Source organism: Agelaius tricolor, unplaced genomic scaffold (assembly GCF_023055355.1).
Source record: "Agelaius tricolor isolate 1412-34295 unplaced genomic scaffold, bAgeTri1.0.p SCAF_2, whole genome shotgun sequence".
NCBI classification, from domain to species: Eukaryota; Metazoa; Chordata; class Aves; order Passeriformes; family Icteridae; genus Agelaius; species Agelaius tricolor.
Window position 1 is genome coordinate 53,249,407 of NW_027269262.1, and position 19,893 is coordinate 53,269,299.

General features: G+C 41.9%; 1 protein-coding gene across 5 annotated transcripts in view; it reads left to right on the top strand.

Moving 5' to 3' along the window:
* Positions 1-19,893, top strand: part of DTNA (dystrobrevin alpha) — a 223,917-nt gene that overhangs the window by 88,542 nt on the left and 115,482 nt on the right. Inside the window, exon 1 of one of the 5 annotated variants that reach the window (XM_071419070.1) lies at positions 10,829-10,962. The exons of the other annotated variants lie outside the window; for them this stretch is intronic. The gene's annotated coding sequence lies outside the window, so the exon portion shown is untranslated. Of the gene's footprint in view, positions 1-10,828; positions 10,963-19,893 lie in introns of those variants that run through there. 5 annotated transcript variants of the gene reach the window in all.

Genomic DNA, 19,893 nt, shown 5'->3' on the forward strand with positions numbered 1-19,893 from the left:
GGTCAGAGGACCAGACAAAAAGGCAAGGGGGATTCATCATTTATCTTTTTAACTTTAACAAGGAATTAATTTTAATTTTAATTTATTTTGTTTTCAGTGAGAAGTATGGGCCAAAGTATTGCCATAATATGTGGAATTTTCTAAATTGTCAAACATTGTTTCTAAAACTATTTTGATAACATGCAGTTCTGTTGGGTTCACAGTTACAGATACCTTCTTGCTATGGTGATTGTCTGATACAAATACCAAATGTTGCTATTGGAAGAAAAACAGTTGTACTTAAACTTAGGTAAAAATGAAGGAAATAAAGTATTGTCAAAACAAAGATGATAAACTGAGAATATTTCACTTTTCAACTGATACTAAAACTAGAGCTTAAAATAACAACAGTGAAATGGCGAAAATATATTTGACCACATTCTTCAAAATAAAATTAAGACATTTTCTTGTTCAGTGAAAATTAATTAAAACTACTGTTTTACTTAATATGAATGCAGTTTGGATTGGTGCTCTATTTTTAAATGATCAGGAACCCAATCCTGAGAGTCACTTTTTCAATATGAACCTCCAGGCTGTTTTAGTGTGGTCTTTTAAGAATTGTGTAGGTCTCCTCAGGAAGGCAGGGACTGCTTTGCCTCTCTTTTAATCAACATCATTCATTTGCTTTCCCTCATGGGCCTCTCTAGAGCAAAAGGCTGTTTATCTACTCAAATGGAATGGGAAGTTCTTTTGGAAAAGCACAGGGAGAGGATTTGAGTGTTAAGTAGGAAATGAATCCAGCCTGTCAAAGCTGGAAACCAAACACATTAACTCTTTACAGACTTTTCTGCCAGAATGCCTTATGCCAAAACTCTGTATGGAATGTTTTCAAGGGAAATCAGTTGGAAAAATGTCAGGAGAAGGCAAACCAGACAGCTGGCTTCAGCAGTACTTGTGCTACCCACAGCCTTGACTCCATCCAGCAATCCCAGATGGATTCTCCAGCTACCCAGCTCAGGGGTGATACCTCTGCTGGCTACTTTAGTTCCTACTCTCTCTCACCATCTTGTCCCTCTATTTTGAAGCTGCTCTTGGCTGTGGTTGAGTCTTTTCATGCACTGTTAAGGGGGCAACTGCCCACAGCTTTCCCCAGCCTTTCTGGGGACCCCCTCCCCTGCAGAGCCACGCACGGGGAAAAAGGGTGGACACAAGAAAGGGTCCTCCAGGTGAGCCCACCAGACATGGGTGGAAACCACTTGCCCCCTAGAGATTTGGGAATAGGTTGTTACAGCAATTGTGAACTTTGTTTCAGGCTTCATGGCTGAAGATTGCAACAAACTGGTTGCAGCTGAAGCCAGAACCCTGTTCAGCCACCTGAGCTGATGGCAGGCATCCAACCTGACTAATTTTAGCCAGGACACTCTTCCGTTTCCTGCACATTTCACACTTCAATGAGTCAAAGCGAAAGTAGGTGTGGATACTATGAACGAGGTCCCAGCTTGTACTTAGAGCTCTTTAAACACAGGCATGTGTCTTGTATGGCCAGATGAAAGCAGCAAGATGTCCCATTGCAGTGCCCTCAGCTGGAGAGTGTTTCATGTGTTGCACAATGACAAAGCTCACTGAAACATGATGGTCAAGTTTATTTCATTCTGTCTTCTTGCACCTTTCTGTTTGTTCTCCATAGAACTGTACTTCAGCATACTCCCAGCAGGAAAGGCTTGCCTTGGTGAAAGTCATGTAAAAACCTGCACTGTGGTTTACCTACTGTTTATAATCACAGTTTCCTCGAAAATTTCTCTAGGAAGGATTTTACATTCATCACGGTTCTGTTCCTTGTACTTACCTTCCATGCTAATAGCAGATAGACACAGTTATACCTACATATTATTGTAATTGTAATTGTTGATGGTGCCCTATTTAGTTCACATCATTTCTTTCTGTGTAGTAATAGATTTGCTGAATCTGTCCATTTTTGCTTTTGCTAAATTAAAAAGAAGACACATTAACATGCTTTCAAAGAGATTTAGGGAGAGGGAAACCACTATGTCCCAGTGCATGAATTAAAAAAAAATGCTAATAGGCCCATAAATGAAAATCAAGAGTTGTTTTTATTTCAAACAGCTGCATCTCTGTCAATGCAAGATTTATTGGTTTCCAGTCCTCCCAAGACTTAGGAACATGCTTAGTTGGACTCATTGAATTCAAAAGCAGAGTTTCTTCCACACAGCAGAGCAGGGGTGCAGGAGCCAGCTAAGTTTCAGCAGATCCTGTGAGCCTCACTTGTGCTTTGGCTGCATGGGAGCACAGTGACCTCCAGCAGTGAGTCTGTTCAGAAATACTGGCTCTGATAGATGTAACACAGGGCCTTCAAAGAGCCAGTTTACATTTGATTTGCCTTCTGGAAGTCAACCAGGTGATGGAGATGTGTTCTGCAAAATATGATGGATGAAATGGCAGAGGATTTAGGCTTGTATATGCAGCCTTACCTTGTGCTTGGTTTGTCCGTGATGCAGGTGGAGACTGCCTTGGACCAGGTAGGGCAGGGTTGAATCTTTGTTTCTCTAAAGTCCATGCATGAATGTGGTTTTGGATCCCCTCCAGACTTCTGGGGCTCTTGTTGTTTGCTCAGTTAAGAGCAGTGAGGAGGTGGAAGCATCTCAGGCACGTTGCTGCTTCCTGCTGATCTCCCAGACTTATTTAGGCAAGTTGCTAAAAAGGACAAAAGATGGCTATTGGCAAAGAACTATAAGTAAAAACATTGGGGATAAGATAAAGCAACTTGTAAAATTGCAGCAAAATCCCGACTTTCTGCCTTCCTTCAAAAATATAAATGAATGACATGAAGTGTAATCAAATATTAAAGTAAGAGTTAAAAATACCTTTAGCTTAATGCATTTCTCTTAATCTCTTGTCCGTGTTACTTTTATTCTGTTACTGCTCTCTGCTGCTTTTATATTAAAAAGCTGCACAAATAGAAGTACAAAGTGCTGTTCAAACTATAAAGCAAACAAAAGGAAATAAAAATATACCTAGTTACAGAATTTTTTATTTGAAGTCATTTTACATACTGTGTAATAATAGCATATTTGAAAGTTGAAGATGTGATTATTTGGAAAAAAAAGAAAGTTGATTGTATATTTTAAGGACTGTTCATGTTAAATACTATGGGTTTTTTTTAGTGAGAAGCCTTGTCAAACAAAATTGTGTTAGGTTTCTGTTGCTTGAGGGCAAAATAACTTTCATAGCATTGAGGGAGGCATGCTGTTGCAGCCCCACAGCAAGAATGCTCGCTCTGCCTGGCAGCACAGGAACACAGCAGCAAGCTTGAGAAGACATGTGTGAAAGCAGATAGATGGGAATTTGTTCTTGTTGCCATGGTGTTGGACACTGTTTACTTCACCTATCAGCTGAGTCTGGTTCTTCCCCTGTCTTCTGGAAACCTGCAGACCTGACCTGTAGCCAGGCTCAGCTTCAGACAGGCAGTCAGCTCCCAGTAGCACATGGACGAGAAATGTATAGATTATTTATTTTCTTTGAAATAAGGTTTCTGGCATTTGTGGCTGAGGAGGAAAGCTCCAGATGGTGCAGTGTGCATTATCTGTGCAGTGGTGTTTCAGGTAGCCTAAGTCAGCTGGCCCTGGGTTAGCAGCAGGAGGCCCAGAGAGATGAGTGCTGTTGCTTCTGTCCCCAGGGCCTGGGACTGGCAGGTGAGATCAGGGGAGGTCCTGAGGTCTCATTTAGCTGGTGGCTTCTGCTTCTGGTCCCACTCTACCTGCCAGACCACAGGGTTGCTCTCAAATAGAGATGCTTAGCTGTTCTGAAATTCGTGGCAGCTTAATGTTTATCACAGATGAGGAACTGGATGAGTGCCGCACATCACTTTCCCTCATAGTATGTGCCAAGCTGTAAATATAAAATGCCAGGTTGTGGTTATAAAAGCAGGCTGTCAGATAGATATGGCACACTTCCCTTGATACCCTTAAACTAGGTAAAACAAAACAGGCCAGACTTGCATATCCATTTTAGCTTTTCAGCTACTAATGTCATGGTGCTGTCTTCAGTGACTTTGGTTTTATCATGGTGCTAAAACTGCCAATGAACTGGTGAACTTAAAAGATTATTGGCATATCCTTTGTAATTTTGAAAATAAAATATCCTTGTCTCCCTCTGGCTGAGTGGTTAAATCACACTACAGTGACCCTACTTGATAATTTTCTCATGAAAGACTCAAATCCTAGGGTTAATTAAAGCATGGAATAAGTATCTAGGGAGGCATATGTAAATGCTAACAGGATTCCTACCACATATCTGCAGAGGCAAACATCACCATGTATAGTTTATGCTAAGCTGAAAAAAGGAAATCCTTAGATCTCTTACAAGGCAGAATATTTATATTTTTGTGACAGATGTAGGCAAAAAAACCCCCCTCAAACTTAACAAAACAAAATTTGATAATGACAGTATGTAAATATATCCCTAATAATCATAGGGATTAAACATTCTGGGAGACTGTATAAAGCTTTGTATTTGCAGGAATCCTAATACCTGTTCCTGTCAGAGGAACCTGGATCTGGGATCAGAAAGCAAGGAAGACTGGTGTGTCTGACTGAAACTGCTGGGGAAACTTTAGCAATCCAAATTATCTACTGATAACATAATCTGGCCAGTACTGCAGGGCAGAATATTATGGAGAAGAACTGCGTGACTCATAATGATAGGCGATCAGAAATATTGCTCAGCTCCTTGTCTAAAAGCCCTGGTTCTGAGAGGATCCACTGTCACTCACCATCCATCCATCCATCCATCCACCCCTGGCACAAGCACTGACCTGAGGGAAGGGCGGCACTTCCTGACTTCCACCCACCTGCTTGGCTGGTCTCCCTTTTGCCCTCAAGGTTTGTTTTTCTGAACTGGGTTGATCTTCTTCAGTTTGTGCTGGTGAGGTGAGGTAAAGGTAAAAGAAAAAAAATATGGATGAAGTGACCTAGAGCTTCAGGCAGAAGCCCTCACTGCTATTCTTTCAGCAACTATAACCACTCTGGCATAAAGGGATTCTGCAAAAGTCCCTACAGCCCCTGGATTACCTGGATTTTAGTCTGCACTCCAGTAATTTATTTTGTTCATTTTAAAAGAAGTTAAGCTTTGTCTGCTTGGAGCAGAACCTTAGGAGATGTACTGATACCATCTGCTTTAGGTGTCCAACTTGGATGTATTTCAGACAACAGCGTTAGGAGCAGCAATTCCCAGTAACTTCGTTGGAGAGAGGCAGGTGTCTCCACATGGGCAATTCAGGTCATTCATGCTAGATGCTTAAAATAGAATGTATGCAAATTCAGACTGTCTGCTGCCTTCACCTCGTCCATTGCTTACGTCTGTTTATGTCTTAAAGGTGATTTATCCTTGAACTGCTGAAAGAGACCTTGCACTCTTTTAAAATTGTCTGCCCAATGTGAAAAAAAGGATGTCTGTGTTGGGCCATGACTGCATGCCAGTTACAGCATGTGTGCCCCCAGCACACATTTCCCACCTAAGCTGCTTGGGGGTGCACCTTGGAGGTGCTGATGGCTGGGCAGTGGTGCTGATGGGGGACAAGAGAGCTGGAGGTCTGGGCAGGACTAGCAGCAGCCCCATTGCTTTTGGGTGAGTGGCCAGAGGCCAGTGCCTGGGCTGATTTTTTTGAAAATGATTCAAGGAGATTTAGGCCCAATGGTTTTTTGAGGCAGTTTGAGCTCTTGCCTTTGCAGAAATATGTTAAAATATAAATGAAGAAATGTGTTTCATATGAAACTATCTCTGCAGGAGTGTAAGCGACCGTGGTGGTAGGGAACCTAATTGCCAGTTTATTTGAGGATGTTTTTTTAAACATATCCTTTTGAGAACCATTAGAAAAAGGCTGTTTCATCAAACTGCTCCCTGGTCCCTTGTGTTTGCATGTCTGCTCTGCTGCTTTGGAAGTGCTCGAGCTGTCACTCTGCTGTAGAGTTGTTGTCCAGTCTTCAAACATTTGTTCCCCTCAGTGTTACAGTGCTGCCTCATACGGCATCCCTGGCCTTGCATTCAGTGCGATAGTAACCATTCTCTGGAAGGGCAGCAGGATGAGACAAGGAACGTGTCAGGCACCTAGAAGAGAGAGAAAAAATGCAAAGACTGACTCGACAAAGTCTTGACAAGGATGGCAAATATTTGACCATGTTTTGTGGTGGCTGGTGAGTTCTCCCCAGGAGGGAGAAACAATTCAGAATAGTAAGCAAAAATTCCTAGTGGCCCACCAGTAGTTAACAAGGGGATTGCACAGACCAGTCCTGTGTTGGAGAGAATGTGCTGCTTGTAGCAGCATGGGGAACACAGATCAAACCCTCCAGTTCCTAGGCTGTTCACAGGCACTCTTGGGGAAGAGGTAGGAATGATGAAAAATAGGCTGGAAATTATAGCTATCCTCCTTGCTTGCTTGCTTTCTTCCTCTCTTTTTCTCTTCCCTTGCCCATGTATCTGGATGTTCTCAGTTGTTCAGCAATCCTGTAGGAGCTGGCAGGCATCTTGCAGGCATTGATGGAGGTGTGTGCAGGCAGGGTTGCTGCACTTGCTCTCTGCCAAGGTAGGGGTCCCTCGTTTGGCTTGGTTTGGCAGTGCACTTAGGTGGCACACCTGTCTTCCCAACCACCCCAGGAGTCCATTGCTGGTAGGCAAAAAGCAAGGCTGAGCCCAGGCTTCAAAGAGTTTTTGCTCATTCTGACCTATTTTGCTTAAAGTGCTTTATTTTGCATTCAGAGTTTAATCTCAACCAGAGGCACACACTCTGTGAGAAATCCAGCTCATCAAATAATTGAAATAATTTTTTGGGACACTGTGGGTTCTTGGCTTGAGTGTTTATTTGGCTGCCAGTGGCATGCACTGCCAGTTACCAGATAGTTGGATCCTCAGGGAGGAGGGAGTAGGGGGAAGGAGGAGCTGTAAGGACTTAAGTTGTCACAACCTTTTTTCAGCTATTACAAGATAAGGGCGCGGTTTCGTAACACAAACTCTGCCTGCCTTCAGTGCAGGGTCTCTACTGTGCCAATCCAGGCAGGGAATGCTCCCTCCTGTCTCTCCTCTCTGCCTTCCCAGCAGTGCTGGAACTGGAACAAAATAGTTGCAATGTTGTGAAATGGCTCAGCCACAGAGAGGATTGTGCATTGTACTTCCACCACTGTGGCCTGAGGCATTTTAACTTGAGAAGGGCATCTGGGTCAGCTGGAGCCCAGACGGGTTTGCCAGCACTGGTGCAGCCACAGCCATGCTCTCTGGCTGGCCCTGCCCTCCCCTGCAGTGGCTTGCATGGGGCTTGGAGGCTCTGCAGCTGGATCCATGCTGTTGGGGCTTGCAGAACCCTGAGGTGATGTCCAAGTGATTGCAAGATTTGCCTGGGTCCAGCCTGGCAGGCTGGGAGCCAGAGCTGGCACAGCATCTTCTTGACACCCCTCAGAGCCAACTGGGTGCCCTTGCACTGTGCCCAGCAGCTCTGCTGAGACACCAAGGCTGGCTCAGCCAGGATGCATCTTGGATCGATGGGTCTTAATGGTCCTGGCTCCTTGTGAAAGCAGTTAAATGAGGAAAGAAGCCTGGGCACTGGTCTCTGTATAAAGGAAGCGTAAAACTGATCATCTCAGGCTCAGAAATCTGGCAGCAAACAGCCCCAACCTCAGGTTGTTTCCTTTTGGTATCTCGCCATCTCCTGGGTTTGCAGCTCAGCCTCCAGCCCTTTGGGCAGCACTAGGGAGGCCTTTTCTGCCTATTGACCCAAGCAGCTGCCTGGTGCCTGGGCAGGGGTGCTGTGAAGGAAGTCCTGCTGTCTGTCAGGCAGGTGGAGCAGTGAGATGTGATTCCCTGTGCCATTTCCTGCTTTGCTTTGGAAGTGCTGGAGCAGTGCTATTACTCCATCCCTTGTGCTTACACTGCCTTTTAAAGGGAAAGTCAAGTCTCGGCAGCTGCTGCAGGCTGAGTTCATCCAGAGGGAGTCAGTACCCACAGGAGCCAGGCTTTATTTTGTATGGCTCAGGTGTTGTGGGAAAGGATCAGTTATCCTATGGCAGTAGGAAAAGAGCCCTCTAGAAGGTTCAGTAGCATTTCTTATGAGAAAATATTTTGATGGGAAAATAGCTATTCGTGTTACAAGTGCACACGTACTTGATGCCATGTGTGTCAGGCAGCCCCTGCCCCCCCCTGTTTAAAGAAAGGCAGAGTAACCTTCCTCAGAGTTCATTTGACATTGGCTCCTTCTCCTGTTGCATTTCCCAGGTAGTTATTAACTGACTCTGTTCCAGAACAGTGAGCACATGATGATGCTTCAAGCCGTGCCCAACCCTTTCCATACAAAAGTAACTGCCATCTGGAAGCTGGTTTCCTTTCTTAGCACATTCCAAGTGCCTACCTGTCTTTAAAAAAATCCCTGAAGAGTTCAGGGCTGTCTTCCATTACTGACAGGCACAACTTCTAAAACTGTCTGGATTTTCCTGCAGGTCCCCTGAAGTTTTTTACAAATCCATGGGATGAAGGAGATCTGGGTTTGGGGGAAACACAGCAGGAAAGATAAAGATTGTGAAAGCGTGAAATCATGAGTGACACAAGAGGCTGCTTATGGCCTTGGGACCTCAGAGAAGACATGAATTATTGAAATTATGGCTCTGTTAATCTGTGTGTTGTCAGCCCTTCTATAAACAGTGAGCAGGTGCTGTACGACTGCAGGTCCTGTTGAGTGGGAAAGCCCTCTGGTCATGGAGTGGGAGGGAGCTTCTGCTGGGGCTCCAGCCTGCAGCTTCAGCTGCCTGACCTGGATCATTTGTGGGTTCAAAGTGAGGGATATTGCTCTTCAAAAGCCTCTGTTCATTTCTTTTCTAACAGGTGATGCTGTTTAATATATTCCATTAGAATCCCTTAGTAGGTTTTCTTTTTTACTTTTTTTATTCTATACAGAATCTAAGTGAAGACAGACTGTAATATTAACATATGTGCATGGAGAGTTTGCTTGCCTTTCAGCTTTTGGGGCTTTTTTTTTTTGCAGTTGTTGGTGGGTAAAATGCTTAACACAGTGTTGCAAACAACTGTGTAGCAATTGAAACTCAAATATATTATACAACCTCAGGATGTGCTTTATGGCCTATCTCTTCTGATCATCAGCATCAGGGGAAGAAAATTCACTGTGTATTAAAAAGAGAATGGCACTGAGTATCTGTAGAAATTATTGTGAGAATCCCCCTGCACCATGTGTTTTGACCCTTTATCCAGAGTGCCAGACAGAATTTTAAATGTGAATCAATAGATAAATACCTATTTCAAGGCAAAGTAAGGGTGACTCTTTCAGGAGCCTGCATTGCTATTTTCCATCTTCAGAGGTCTCTTAAAACAGCTGCTACTTTGAGCATCTTCAAAACTGGAGATCTGTGGACTCCAAAGCCAGCTTTTGCTGACAGATACAGCAAGATGCAGATTCCACAAACAGCTTTGGCAAGTCTTGTATGAAAATAGGGTAAAAATATTATGAATTAACTTGGATAGAGTTTGACTCTACTTATGAAGCAGTAAAAGAGAATGAATTAGTAATCAGGGGTTTATTTTTATTTTGGACTCTCTAATGGAGTGGGTTGAGGTCCATGATAGCAGTAGCTGTTTTTTCTACATCTTCCATTACATTCAGACAAATTGAGAACTAAATAGAAAAGTTGACTTTTTGATGATGTGGTTGCTGGATTACATTCTGGAGCAATAGTATCTTTCACACCTTGAACAGGCTTTTTTAATCCTGAAAACAAGAGGCAGTTAGTCCTAGTCAAAATGCCTAGCACATTTTGGGCAAGGCAGATTCCTGGGCAAACCTCAATAGGACCATTTCAGAAATGCAAGACCCAGTTCATGTGGCAGGTATCAGGTTGCTGCCACTTCAGTCCCTTCTCTTGCAGAAGCTTTCTGCAGGGAAAAGGCTTGGCTACATTACATGTTCTGTCCTTTTCCCTGCTGAAACTGCTGGAGGAAGAATATGGCCCTGCTTTGCAGGATGAATTTGTTCTTTAAGACTCAGTTACAAATTTGGGACCTTAGTGTGATAATTCATGTGTTCTAATACACTTCTCAAGGCAAATTTTGAATGGTTTTCATAAGATGTCTCAGTAGTGCAAGAATACATTTGAAGCTGTAAAGCATCAGTGTTTAACTCAAAAGTCTCTGCTATGGTTAGTCCTCATGCTTAATTTGGTAGGAATGATTATTTAGCGATTTCCAGATAAATTAATTTCTGTTCCAGAAGCAAAAAATTTTTTAAAAGTCTTTTTCCAGACCACAATGGTGAAAGTGCATGGTTGTTTTGTTTCCGAAGGTGTAAATTTGGTGTTCACCACCTATACTGGCTCTGTATCTGTACCTGTATTACCAGTGAATTTCTGACTGCTGAGCATGATTTTGTGGTAGCAATTCCTATGGAGATCAGGACCTAAATTTTGAAACCAGTGAATGGCAGGAGCAGAAAAATAATGATTATGTGCTTAAGGGGTGTTGATGTCATACTACTGACTCATTTGTTTTATTAAAAATAAACGCTAAGTTGTCCCCCAAAGCAAAACCTGTAGTTTATTTGTGTCTCTCTTTTTAGACTTTGCCATTACTTAGCTCTCACAGGTGACATGAGCCTATCTGGGTTAGATTTGCTGCATGAGAAAACAACCCTGACTTTTACCGGGTGGGTGGACAGGAAAAAAACCCAACTTTTTGTCAGTCTTTTGTGTTGCAGCAGCTGGATTCATTGCTGCTATAGCAACACACCACATGATGAGGTGTATTAGATTGCTCTGCGCAGAACACGAGGGGGAAAAGGAACACAGCTCCTTGCTGAAGGTAAAGGTTGCACTGGAGTTTCTGCTGGAGAGCTGGGGAAGGTCAAATGCTCCAGGTCCCAGTACTTGTTGTGCACAGAGGAGGGTAGAGGCGTGTGGAGGTGTTAAACTGCAGACCCAGGTAAGGTACAGCTGCATTGATAACCTGAGATCTTAGTCCTCCTCCTTGTGGCAGCTCAACTTTCCTGAGAGTTTCCTCCTAGCTTTTCCAAATGGTTATTTTAAAGTTGCTTTGCTAATGTGACAATGTGAAAACATTGACAGCAGTTGGAACAATTAGAGAGAGAGACTTCTACTGCAGAGAGACCAGTTTTACAGATTAGGAGGTGATTGTCTTCAAATCAATGCAAAAAGTATATGTAGGGGGTTTTTGTTGTTTCAGCTTCACTTGAAGGTGTTGAACAAGTTTTGATTTTGTTACTGTCTGCACAGTGGTTCACAACATCTCTGTTTTCAGTCAGAATTCAGGGCATTATCTACTTAATGATTTTTATTATCAGTACTTTTTAATTATCTGCTCTCTTTAGCATTTATTAACACTTCTTCCTCTCTCCCTCTCAATCTGCTTCATCAGGTTGCCTGAGTCTTCTTGGAAATGAATTTTCATATCATTTACTCCTTCAGGTTTTATGCTGCCTCCTTAAGTCTAGCAGTGTTGTTAATGCAGTTAAACAAACTTCAGTGCACCTGTAAAGACATGAAAGTGGAAACAGTGCCACAGGTTATTGTGGTTTTTACCCTGTTAACCATTCATCCACAGAGGTAAAGAGCAATAATTAAGGTCAGCCTTGAACTTAAATTTTATTCAGACCCATGTCAAACTCAAAAAACTAGTAATTCCCCCATGTTCCTTATGCACTGTTTTTGTTTTTTCTTTTACCCATCACTAGGTTAAATGTGACAGGCTTTCAAGTGGCATCCATGAGGTGGAGGAAGTACTTTAGAAGGGGAAAAACTGAGGGACCAAAACGATAGTGGAGAAGATGGAGAGCCTTCCTGAAATTCAAGTTAGATGGTTTAGTACTTTTCCTGCTTCCCATCAAGGTTTTCCAACATTTTGAATGCTTTCTATTATCTACAAATTACAACATATTTCTTTCTTAGGACACTGCTTTAACACCAGGCAACATATCAAGGGTGTTGAAATGTGCAGTCCTTCTCCACTGCCCTGAGTGAAAGATTTCAAGCAACCTCTCTGTTTCTCCCCATGCATTTATACCCTGGTGGTCCCATGTTCAAAGGGCTCATTGCCACTGTTGGCAGACTGGGAGCATTCCTGTGGAAACTGAGGGATGGTGCAAAGGCCAAGCCTTCCCCTCACTCACCCCTTTTAGTGACAGGAAGGGGCAGTCTGAGTTAGGGTATAATTGAGCCAAGTCTGAGTGGTGGGCAGCTTTTTCACAGCCCTGAGCAAGTGTGCTTTGTGTGGCACTGTGGGGACTGCATGGTCACAGCTCAGGTTTGAGCCAGGCTCCCCTGGCTGTAGTGAGGTGACTTCAACGCTGCTGAAGAGGGAAGCAGCCACTCTGCCTGGGAGAGAATTTGTGAAATAAAAAACCATATAAACGTGCAGCCCATTAATGATCCCTGATCCCAGAATTAGACAGGTTTGCAAGAAGTTGAGGAGGGATTCTTGAAAATGAGGATTCAGAAAGGGTGGAAGTCTTTGAAGGGGAAGATTAGCTGTACGAGGGAAAACTCAAGTGAAGTAGGACAGTGATTTAGCTCTGATTCCACCACTTTGAGCAGAGTAAGGGAGTCCAGATCAAATTATTTAAGTAATCATGGGAGCTTAATCTGTCTAGATTTAGGGACCTTTTTTGGTTGGGTGAATGAGGAACCTAATTCAAACACCTAAGAGCTCTTTCAGTAATACAGCCCATCCATTGTGGCCTGAAGTATAAGGTACCAGGGATGCAAGTGATTCATAGCATAGTACCACTAACACATTATCTAACTGACTGTCACAGAGATGCACTAGGAGTGAGTTTGTCCAGGGAATTGAGAAATTAAGGAAACAGGGCACCTTCTTACTGAGTACTACCCCTCTCTTTTTGTGTTTGTAATCACAGATGTGATAGTTTATCACATGGAAGGGAGAAAAGGAAGTGAGAATCTTAGTTAAAACCTTCATTATTAAGCAAAACCAGCAAAATAACACTGAAATGTGTCCAGCTAATCATCTTTGCAAGACTAGCAAAAAGGTAAGAGATTATGAAAATAGGGGTATGGAAAATCATGTTCTCAGCAAAGCCTCGTGAACAGAAGGAATATGAGAACTGTCAGTAAAAGGTAGTCTCCTTCACCAAATAGCATTCCATTGCATGTATTTTTTTCTAGAACAATATTAGACTATACAAATGTCCTTAAAGATTATAAATTTGGTCATGATTTGGTGAAGAATTTGGTGTGCTTTCAAATGCCCCTTTTTATTCATTTGTAGCATCTGTGGGTACATATGAACCTTCCCCTTGGGCTTTTGTTCCTCTTACTTTCTACTGTGTCATTAACCCCACTGAATCTTTTCTAAAACCTTCAAAACAATTAATACTCTCTGCTAGCTGAAACCTTTAAAATAAACAAACAATAATTCTTTAGTTTATGGGTGCCTTTTGTACATGAACCAGCTGAGAAAGTCATGGAAGACTGCTAAAATGCACTACTGTGCCTTGAGAATAAATTTACTGCACAGTTTTGCAATTCAGATTTTATTCAGCATTAGAACTGTAACTCATTAATAATGTCAACAGATTTGCAAGGGAGATCTCATCTGCCCACTCCTACAGATTAAATCACACAATTTATTGATATGATAATCTTTTTACTAGATTTGGATTTGTGGAAAACAGCAGAAATACCTAACTGACTTGACTGCTAAGAAAAAAAATTAACCCATTGAACTGACATGACTGTGTGTCAGCCTCCTTGAAGAAAGAAAGAAATCTGGACTCTTGATCAGTAGGAACCAAAACAGACAGGAAATCATAAGGCTACGTGATACGATGTGTATATGCCTTGTATGTAAATAGTAACGTAGGCAAGATTCCAATATGGAACGACTTGCAGAGACTAATTGATATAGGAATATGTGCACCAGTAGGAGCAGGCCAGTCCCTCACTCAGCTATCAGATGGCTGAGATGTTTTTCTAGGGATAAATATGTACATGGGTGATTACAGTAGCAGATGCTAACTCTAGGAGCTCGAGCTCCATATCCAAATGTTCATCTGGCTCAATCAAAATGAACAAAAGCATTTCCAAAGGGAGGACTAACATCTCCTGAGTGGGCACTGGCAGCAGTCCAGAATGTCTTCTTCACATGCAGGAACTGTGCTTTCAGGAACAGTTATTTCCAAAAGGTCCAACCACCTAACCTATTCAACATGGAAAAATTAAAACCATTCTCTTTGGAAGGAAGTTTGCTATGAAATCATCCTGGGAGAAGTTGGTTCAGTTCTTCATAGAGCACAAGAGCTTGTGGCATCAGGATGTTCATCTTGGATGTCTGTAAGGCTGGCTTCAACACCCATTTCAGCTTTAAGTGTGTGCTGAAACAGGTCAAACGCATTCAGCAGCTTGTGGAAAATGAGGCTCTGGTCCAGGACTGCTATAGCTACTGAGCAAGGAAAGGAAGCTTGTATATTAATGCCTCAAGGACACATGTAAAGCTGCCATTTGGCCACATTTGTCTGTGGTCAGACTTCCTGTAATTTTTCCTCTGAGGAGCTTGTTTTCAATATTGCCAAGTCCCAAGTGCTCATAGATCACGAGTCTGTGCTACAGAACAGTCATGAGATGCTAGAGCTCCCCTGCTTTCAGGCTTGCTGCATGTTGTTTTCTGCAGCTATGAACCATGGAGAATTTCTTTGTTCTTTTGCAGAGCAAAAGAGTCTGTTCAACCTCCTGTTTCCAGTAGGAGGGTCTCCTAAGGAAAAAATGCCAAATGCTGTGATACCCTGAGAAGAAAATTCTCTTCTCCTGATGGAGTGGTAGAGGTACAGCCAAAAGAAAAGCTTTTTAAGGTGGGCATATAGTGCAGAGACCCTAAAACTCAGAGATGCTTTTGGGAATATGTGCAAATTATTATTTTCAGTAGCAAAAGAAGAAAATCAGCTCCTTTAGCCAGAAGCTTAAGGCCTCTGGTGGCTCTTAGAGAAGTTAAGTCTTTGAGCTGAAAAGGCAGCACAGCTTCTTCCAACAGATTTGTTGCCTGATCAGCCTGTGCTGGGATGGTCTGTAGCTCAGAATATCAAAGACTAAAGGTCCTATCCAGATGCTGAGCTATGGAAAAGGTCTTCTCTGTGATTCTACCACCTCCTCCACCAACTTCAGGCTATACTAGTTAATGAATCTATGACCAGACACCTCCCTCCCTGCCTGCCTGTCCCATGTAGCCCAAGTCATGTACTTGCTTTTGTGTGTGTCAATATGCACCAATGCACACACAGACACACCTGAAGAAATTCATGTCTGTCATTAGACATAAATTATTGGGTTGAATTACTTGTTTTTCATGGTTTCTAGAAAGAAAAATGACTAATGAAAAGATGAAATGCCATGAGCTCTATTATTAAAGATAGGTGACCTAAGAAGTACTGTCAGATTGGGTGAAGGAGGGTAAAACAACTGCTGAGTGCAAGTCTCCCCTTGCTTTTGCTGGGCAGGTGGTCTATTAATGGTGTCACATTGTGTGCTGTTCTTCTGAGATGCTGAAGCAGCTCTGGTTGCTTCTGAGGTGTCCCAGCCCAGTCTCACTGAGAGCTGCAGCTGAGCACTGGACTGAAAGCAGCTGGATTTGCAGGGCTGAGAGGCACTGTGCCACCCACCCACCTACTAACTGTAATTAGGAATGTTCCTTCTCACACATTTCTATCACAAGGTGAGAACTAAAAGTCTGTTGGCTGTCTCTAGTTAGGGGTATTTTTGTGTGGAGTGCTTCTTAGAACGGAAAGAGGCAGATTGGACTTTCAAGCACCCTTTGACAACAGCACTGAAGCTGAGGGTGCACTAAGGAATGCTAATATGGGAAAACTAGGAACATCTTGACTGTTAATTCTGCTGAAGTTAGCAGAGCAAAGCAAAAAAAAAACGGGTTGGGTTTTTTTCTTTTCCATTTTTGTAACCCCTAGGCTTCATAAGTACATCACCCTTCTTTATTGTCAATTTGCTTGGAAAATCATTGCTGACATCTCACCTAAGGACTTATTACCATTCTAGTCAGGCTATCTTTCACTTATATTGAAGATTTCTTGGATTTTTACCAGTCTTAAATTATATTGAAAGTAGGCAGATGAACATTTAAATTAAAAGGTTAATTGAAACAGAGATATTGCGCTGGCACAGTTAATTTGTTTCAGTTTAAATGTTTATTAGCTTAATTGAATATTTACAGAACCCAGACAAAAAAAAGTTGTGCATCTATTTTCACAGACACAAAAGTAAATGTACTTGTATTCAAAAGGTAAATACCCACTAAAAACACTTAAAAACAGTAGTCTGTAAGAGCATATTTCCAAAATAAGAAAATTTTTTTCCGTAGTTAAACACCAATTATTTTATGATTTCTTATCTGTCACCAGTTTCTTTAACAGTTCTCTAGATTTATGAGCACAATGAAGTCCTCAAAAGTGTCTAGAAAAAAAGCTTCCATTGTACAAATGCTTGGGGCAGGAAGCACTGGTAAGATCTTCTGCCTGACAGGAGATTACCATGTGATTCTCTTGTCTTCTTTGTGGACTGTTTGAGAATGAATGATGATGAAGATCTTCATGAGGAAAAGTTGTTAGAGAAATCTGTCTGCTTTTTCTTTTCTCTAATTGGAGAGGGGTCAGGAACTGCAGAAAGGGGAAAATGTGATCCTTTCCAGATTTCCTGGAAGAAACCATATTTCAGTTAGTTGGCTTTCCTAGGGTGCCTAATTTAGTAGCACGGTCAAACTGTATAACTAATCTAGGGGGAAAATTCAACAGCAATAGTAACACCAGAATTTAACTGATCAGACTTCATCTGTATGAATACAAATGTGGTTTTTAGACAGAACAAATGGTGCAATGATTTCCAAAATAAGGAGTAACACATGTTATTTGGAATATGTTTAAACATGGAAAAGTGCTTTAATTGGATTATTTTAAAGAAGTTTATGTTTGAAAACATTTAAGCTTAATAGAAATGGTATTGTGTGATTCCCTACTCAAAGAAACATTATGGCCCTAAATAGCAACACAAATGGATTTTCCCCCCCAGTATCTAATAGACAAACTATTTTAAATTCTACTTCATCCCCTGTATTAGTTTCCTGAGAGGATTTTCATCATCAGGCTTTAAGGAATGCACTGAGGTCTTGAAACTATGGTAATTTTTAATCTTTAGGAAAAATCCAGTTAGACCTCATTGCCTTATGGCAACAAGGCATTCAAACTTCTCTTCACATCTTAGTAGGTAATTTTCTCCTTATAGCATCTGTCCCAGTTATACAGGTGGATGTACTGGGACAGTATTATACCAAAACCACCAGTTTGTGACACATGGAAAGGGGCTGTCATCTCAAACCATGATTTTGTGGGTTTATACATCTTAGCAGCACTGCAGGATGGAAGAAAGTTGCTAGTCTTGGGCAATGATGTGGATACAGAGGTGAGGATATGCCTCCTGTTTCACTGGAAGTGTGGCCATAGCTATCTTCAAAGAATATTATCCTACCCTGTACATAACTGCATCAGTCCTGAGCATCTTAAATGTGCTGCTTACTGTGGCTTGAGAAACAAAGCCTAGTCCTTTGGCCTCTAAGCAAAAGAGTTACTGTTTGATTATGATCATTTCCTGCCAGCCATTCGTTGTTTCCTGAGCAGTGCACACACAGCTCCCACATCAGCAGCCATCCAGCAGGTGCCCAAATGCTTCTCTGGTGCACTGCTTCAAGCTGATGTGTTCTTCATCAGTAGGCTGACCAAAAATACCTGTGCTTCTTGTTTTACTCCATAAGCCCTCTGTGTTTGTTCCCTGTTAGAAATGTAACTGTTGACCTCTGAAAACTCTGTTTGCAAAGGTACAATTCACTCTTTTCTGTGGGCTTTGAAAATACTTGCAGTATCTTAACGTGAAGGGCACTGATAGGAACCCCTTAGCTTCCAGGCTGCCCATTCCCTGTGTTTCCCTTCTCCTCTGGTGTCCCCACTGCCTTCCCTGGGCTGCATTGTCACTCCCTTCTCTCCCATCTTGTTTCTGAAGTGCTCTTAAGTGCTTTTGTATTGGAGACTTGGAAATCCCTTCCCTAACTGCCAAGATAATGTGTTACAGGGGAGCAGTGGTGGTCTCTGCCATGAATACTTGGCAATGATCTTTGGAAAGGAGAATCTGTGGGTTCAGAAAGGAATGATGGGAGATTGTGAGCACAGAGACAGGGCACTGGCTGCTGGTGAAAGAGGAAACCTTTTCTTACAGCTGGACCATGTGTAAGGTTATGAAACCAGCTTCTGCCATGCCTTCTCTTTCATGTTGTTGCTGCACCTCAGTGCTGAGTCTCCTTTACAGAGTGAATTTATTAGTGATGTATTAAATGCAGGGAAATGGAGTAATCCTGAACCATGATTAGAATCTAAAGAAGGAGTATGTTTTAAGATTGCCATTAGTAGGGGTTTTTTTTTTCCTCCGAGTTGGTAATATAAAAGTCTGTACATCACATAAATAACTTAAGAGACTAAAAGCAGAATTAAATAATTATTCATTTTGGGTTTTGGTTTTTAAGAGCCTAAGTGTAATTATTCTGACACAAGGGACATTCTAATGTTTTTAAAGCAGACAGAAGTGGCTGCAACAGGAAACCTTTGTGCCATCAAACACAACCAGTTGGGAGAAGCAGTGAAACAAATTCCCATGAGCTGGAGTATCACCAGCTTGCAGTGGTTCTGGGAAGTTTCAGGTCTTGGGGATCTTGGGGATCTTCCTTGCAGGAGAGATTGTAACTCCACACCTGTGGACTGTGTATGGCTAACAGTGAAGCATTTTCTTTGTAGGGCTTTTTTTCCAGCCTGCTCTCTGTTTTCTCTTAGTTATACAAGGGACTCAGCACATTTAACTGAGCTGCATGGAGAGAAAGATGTGATTTTAAACTACTGAAATTCCAGAAGTTCTTTTTCTGTAAGGCAGAGAATGTATCAGGTAGGTGCAGAAATAGCTCTTGCAGTTCAGAAATATATTTTGAATAGTAGAACATCCCAGGCCCTTAAGTTTTGGGTGAAGTTCAAAGAAATCCTTCCAAAAGCTAATTCAGAATGTAGCCAGGCCATTCTGTTCCCATTTGTCTTTCTAAAGCCTAGGAAATAAAAAGTTTTTCCAGCAGTCCACCAGTGTAATTAGTTCAGAAAATTTTCTTTGGTTTGGGGTTTGACTTGGCAATGTAGAGAACAGCTACAGATCTGAAAATAGTGAGACAAGGAGCACAAAGTGCTTTTGCTCCCTTTTACTAAGTTCACATAACTGTAGTTTGAATTCTGACCAAGACTGGGTTAAGGTTGTAAATAAATAATAAAAGGCTGTAAATAGTGTAAGGACAACATTGCAATGATCTCACCAGTTTGTAAAAAAACAAAAGTATTACATTTTCTGTTTAGCTGAAATGCCCTCCCCTTGTCCATAAACCTAAACTTTAAAGTGTAAATTGTAATTTCTAACAGAAATAAAATACTCTACATGGTGTATTTTAAATTGATTGCTACCACATGAGAGAATATGTCTTCATAATGATGTTTCTGATCTTGAATTAACTGTCAAGCCAGGGCATTTATATTGTTTAAATGTACCTGTTAAAAGGGGATAGTAAATATCTGAAGCCCCATTCTGGTTTCTGAAACTTACCTTCTAGGCAAGTAATACCAGGACTTTAAGTAAATTCTGCCTGGGAAAATGCTAATCCATCTTCCTTTCCACTGGCTGGTCAGATGCCAACAGAAAGATCCCACTGATGTGCTGAAGGCAGAACAGACCATGCCTGGCCCCTAAAAACTCCTGCAGGCCAAGAAGAAGAGTTTCAGTAGTTATGCCCACATTTTAAAAT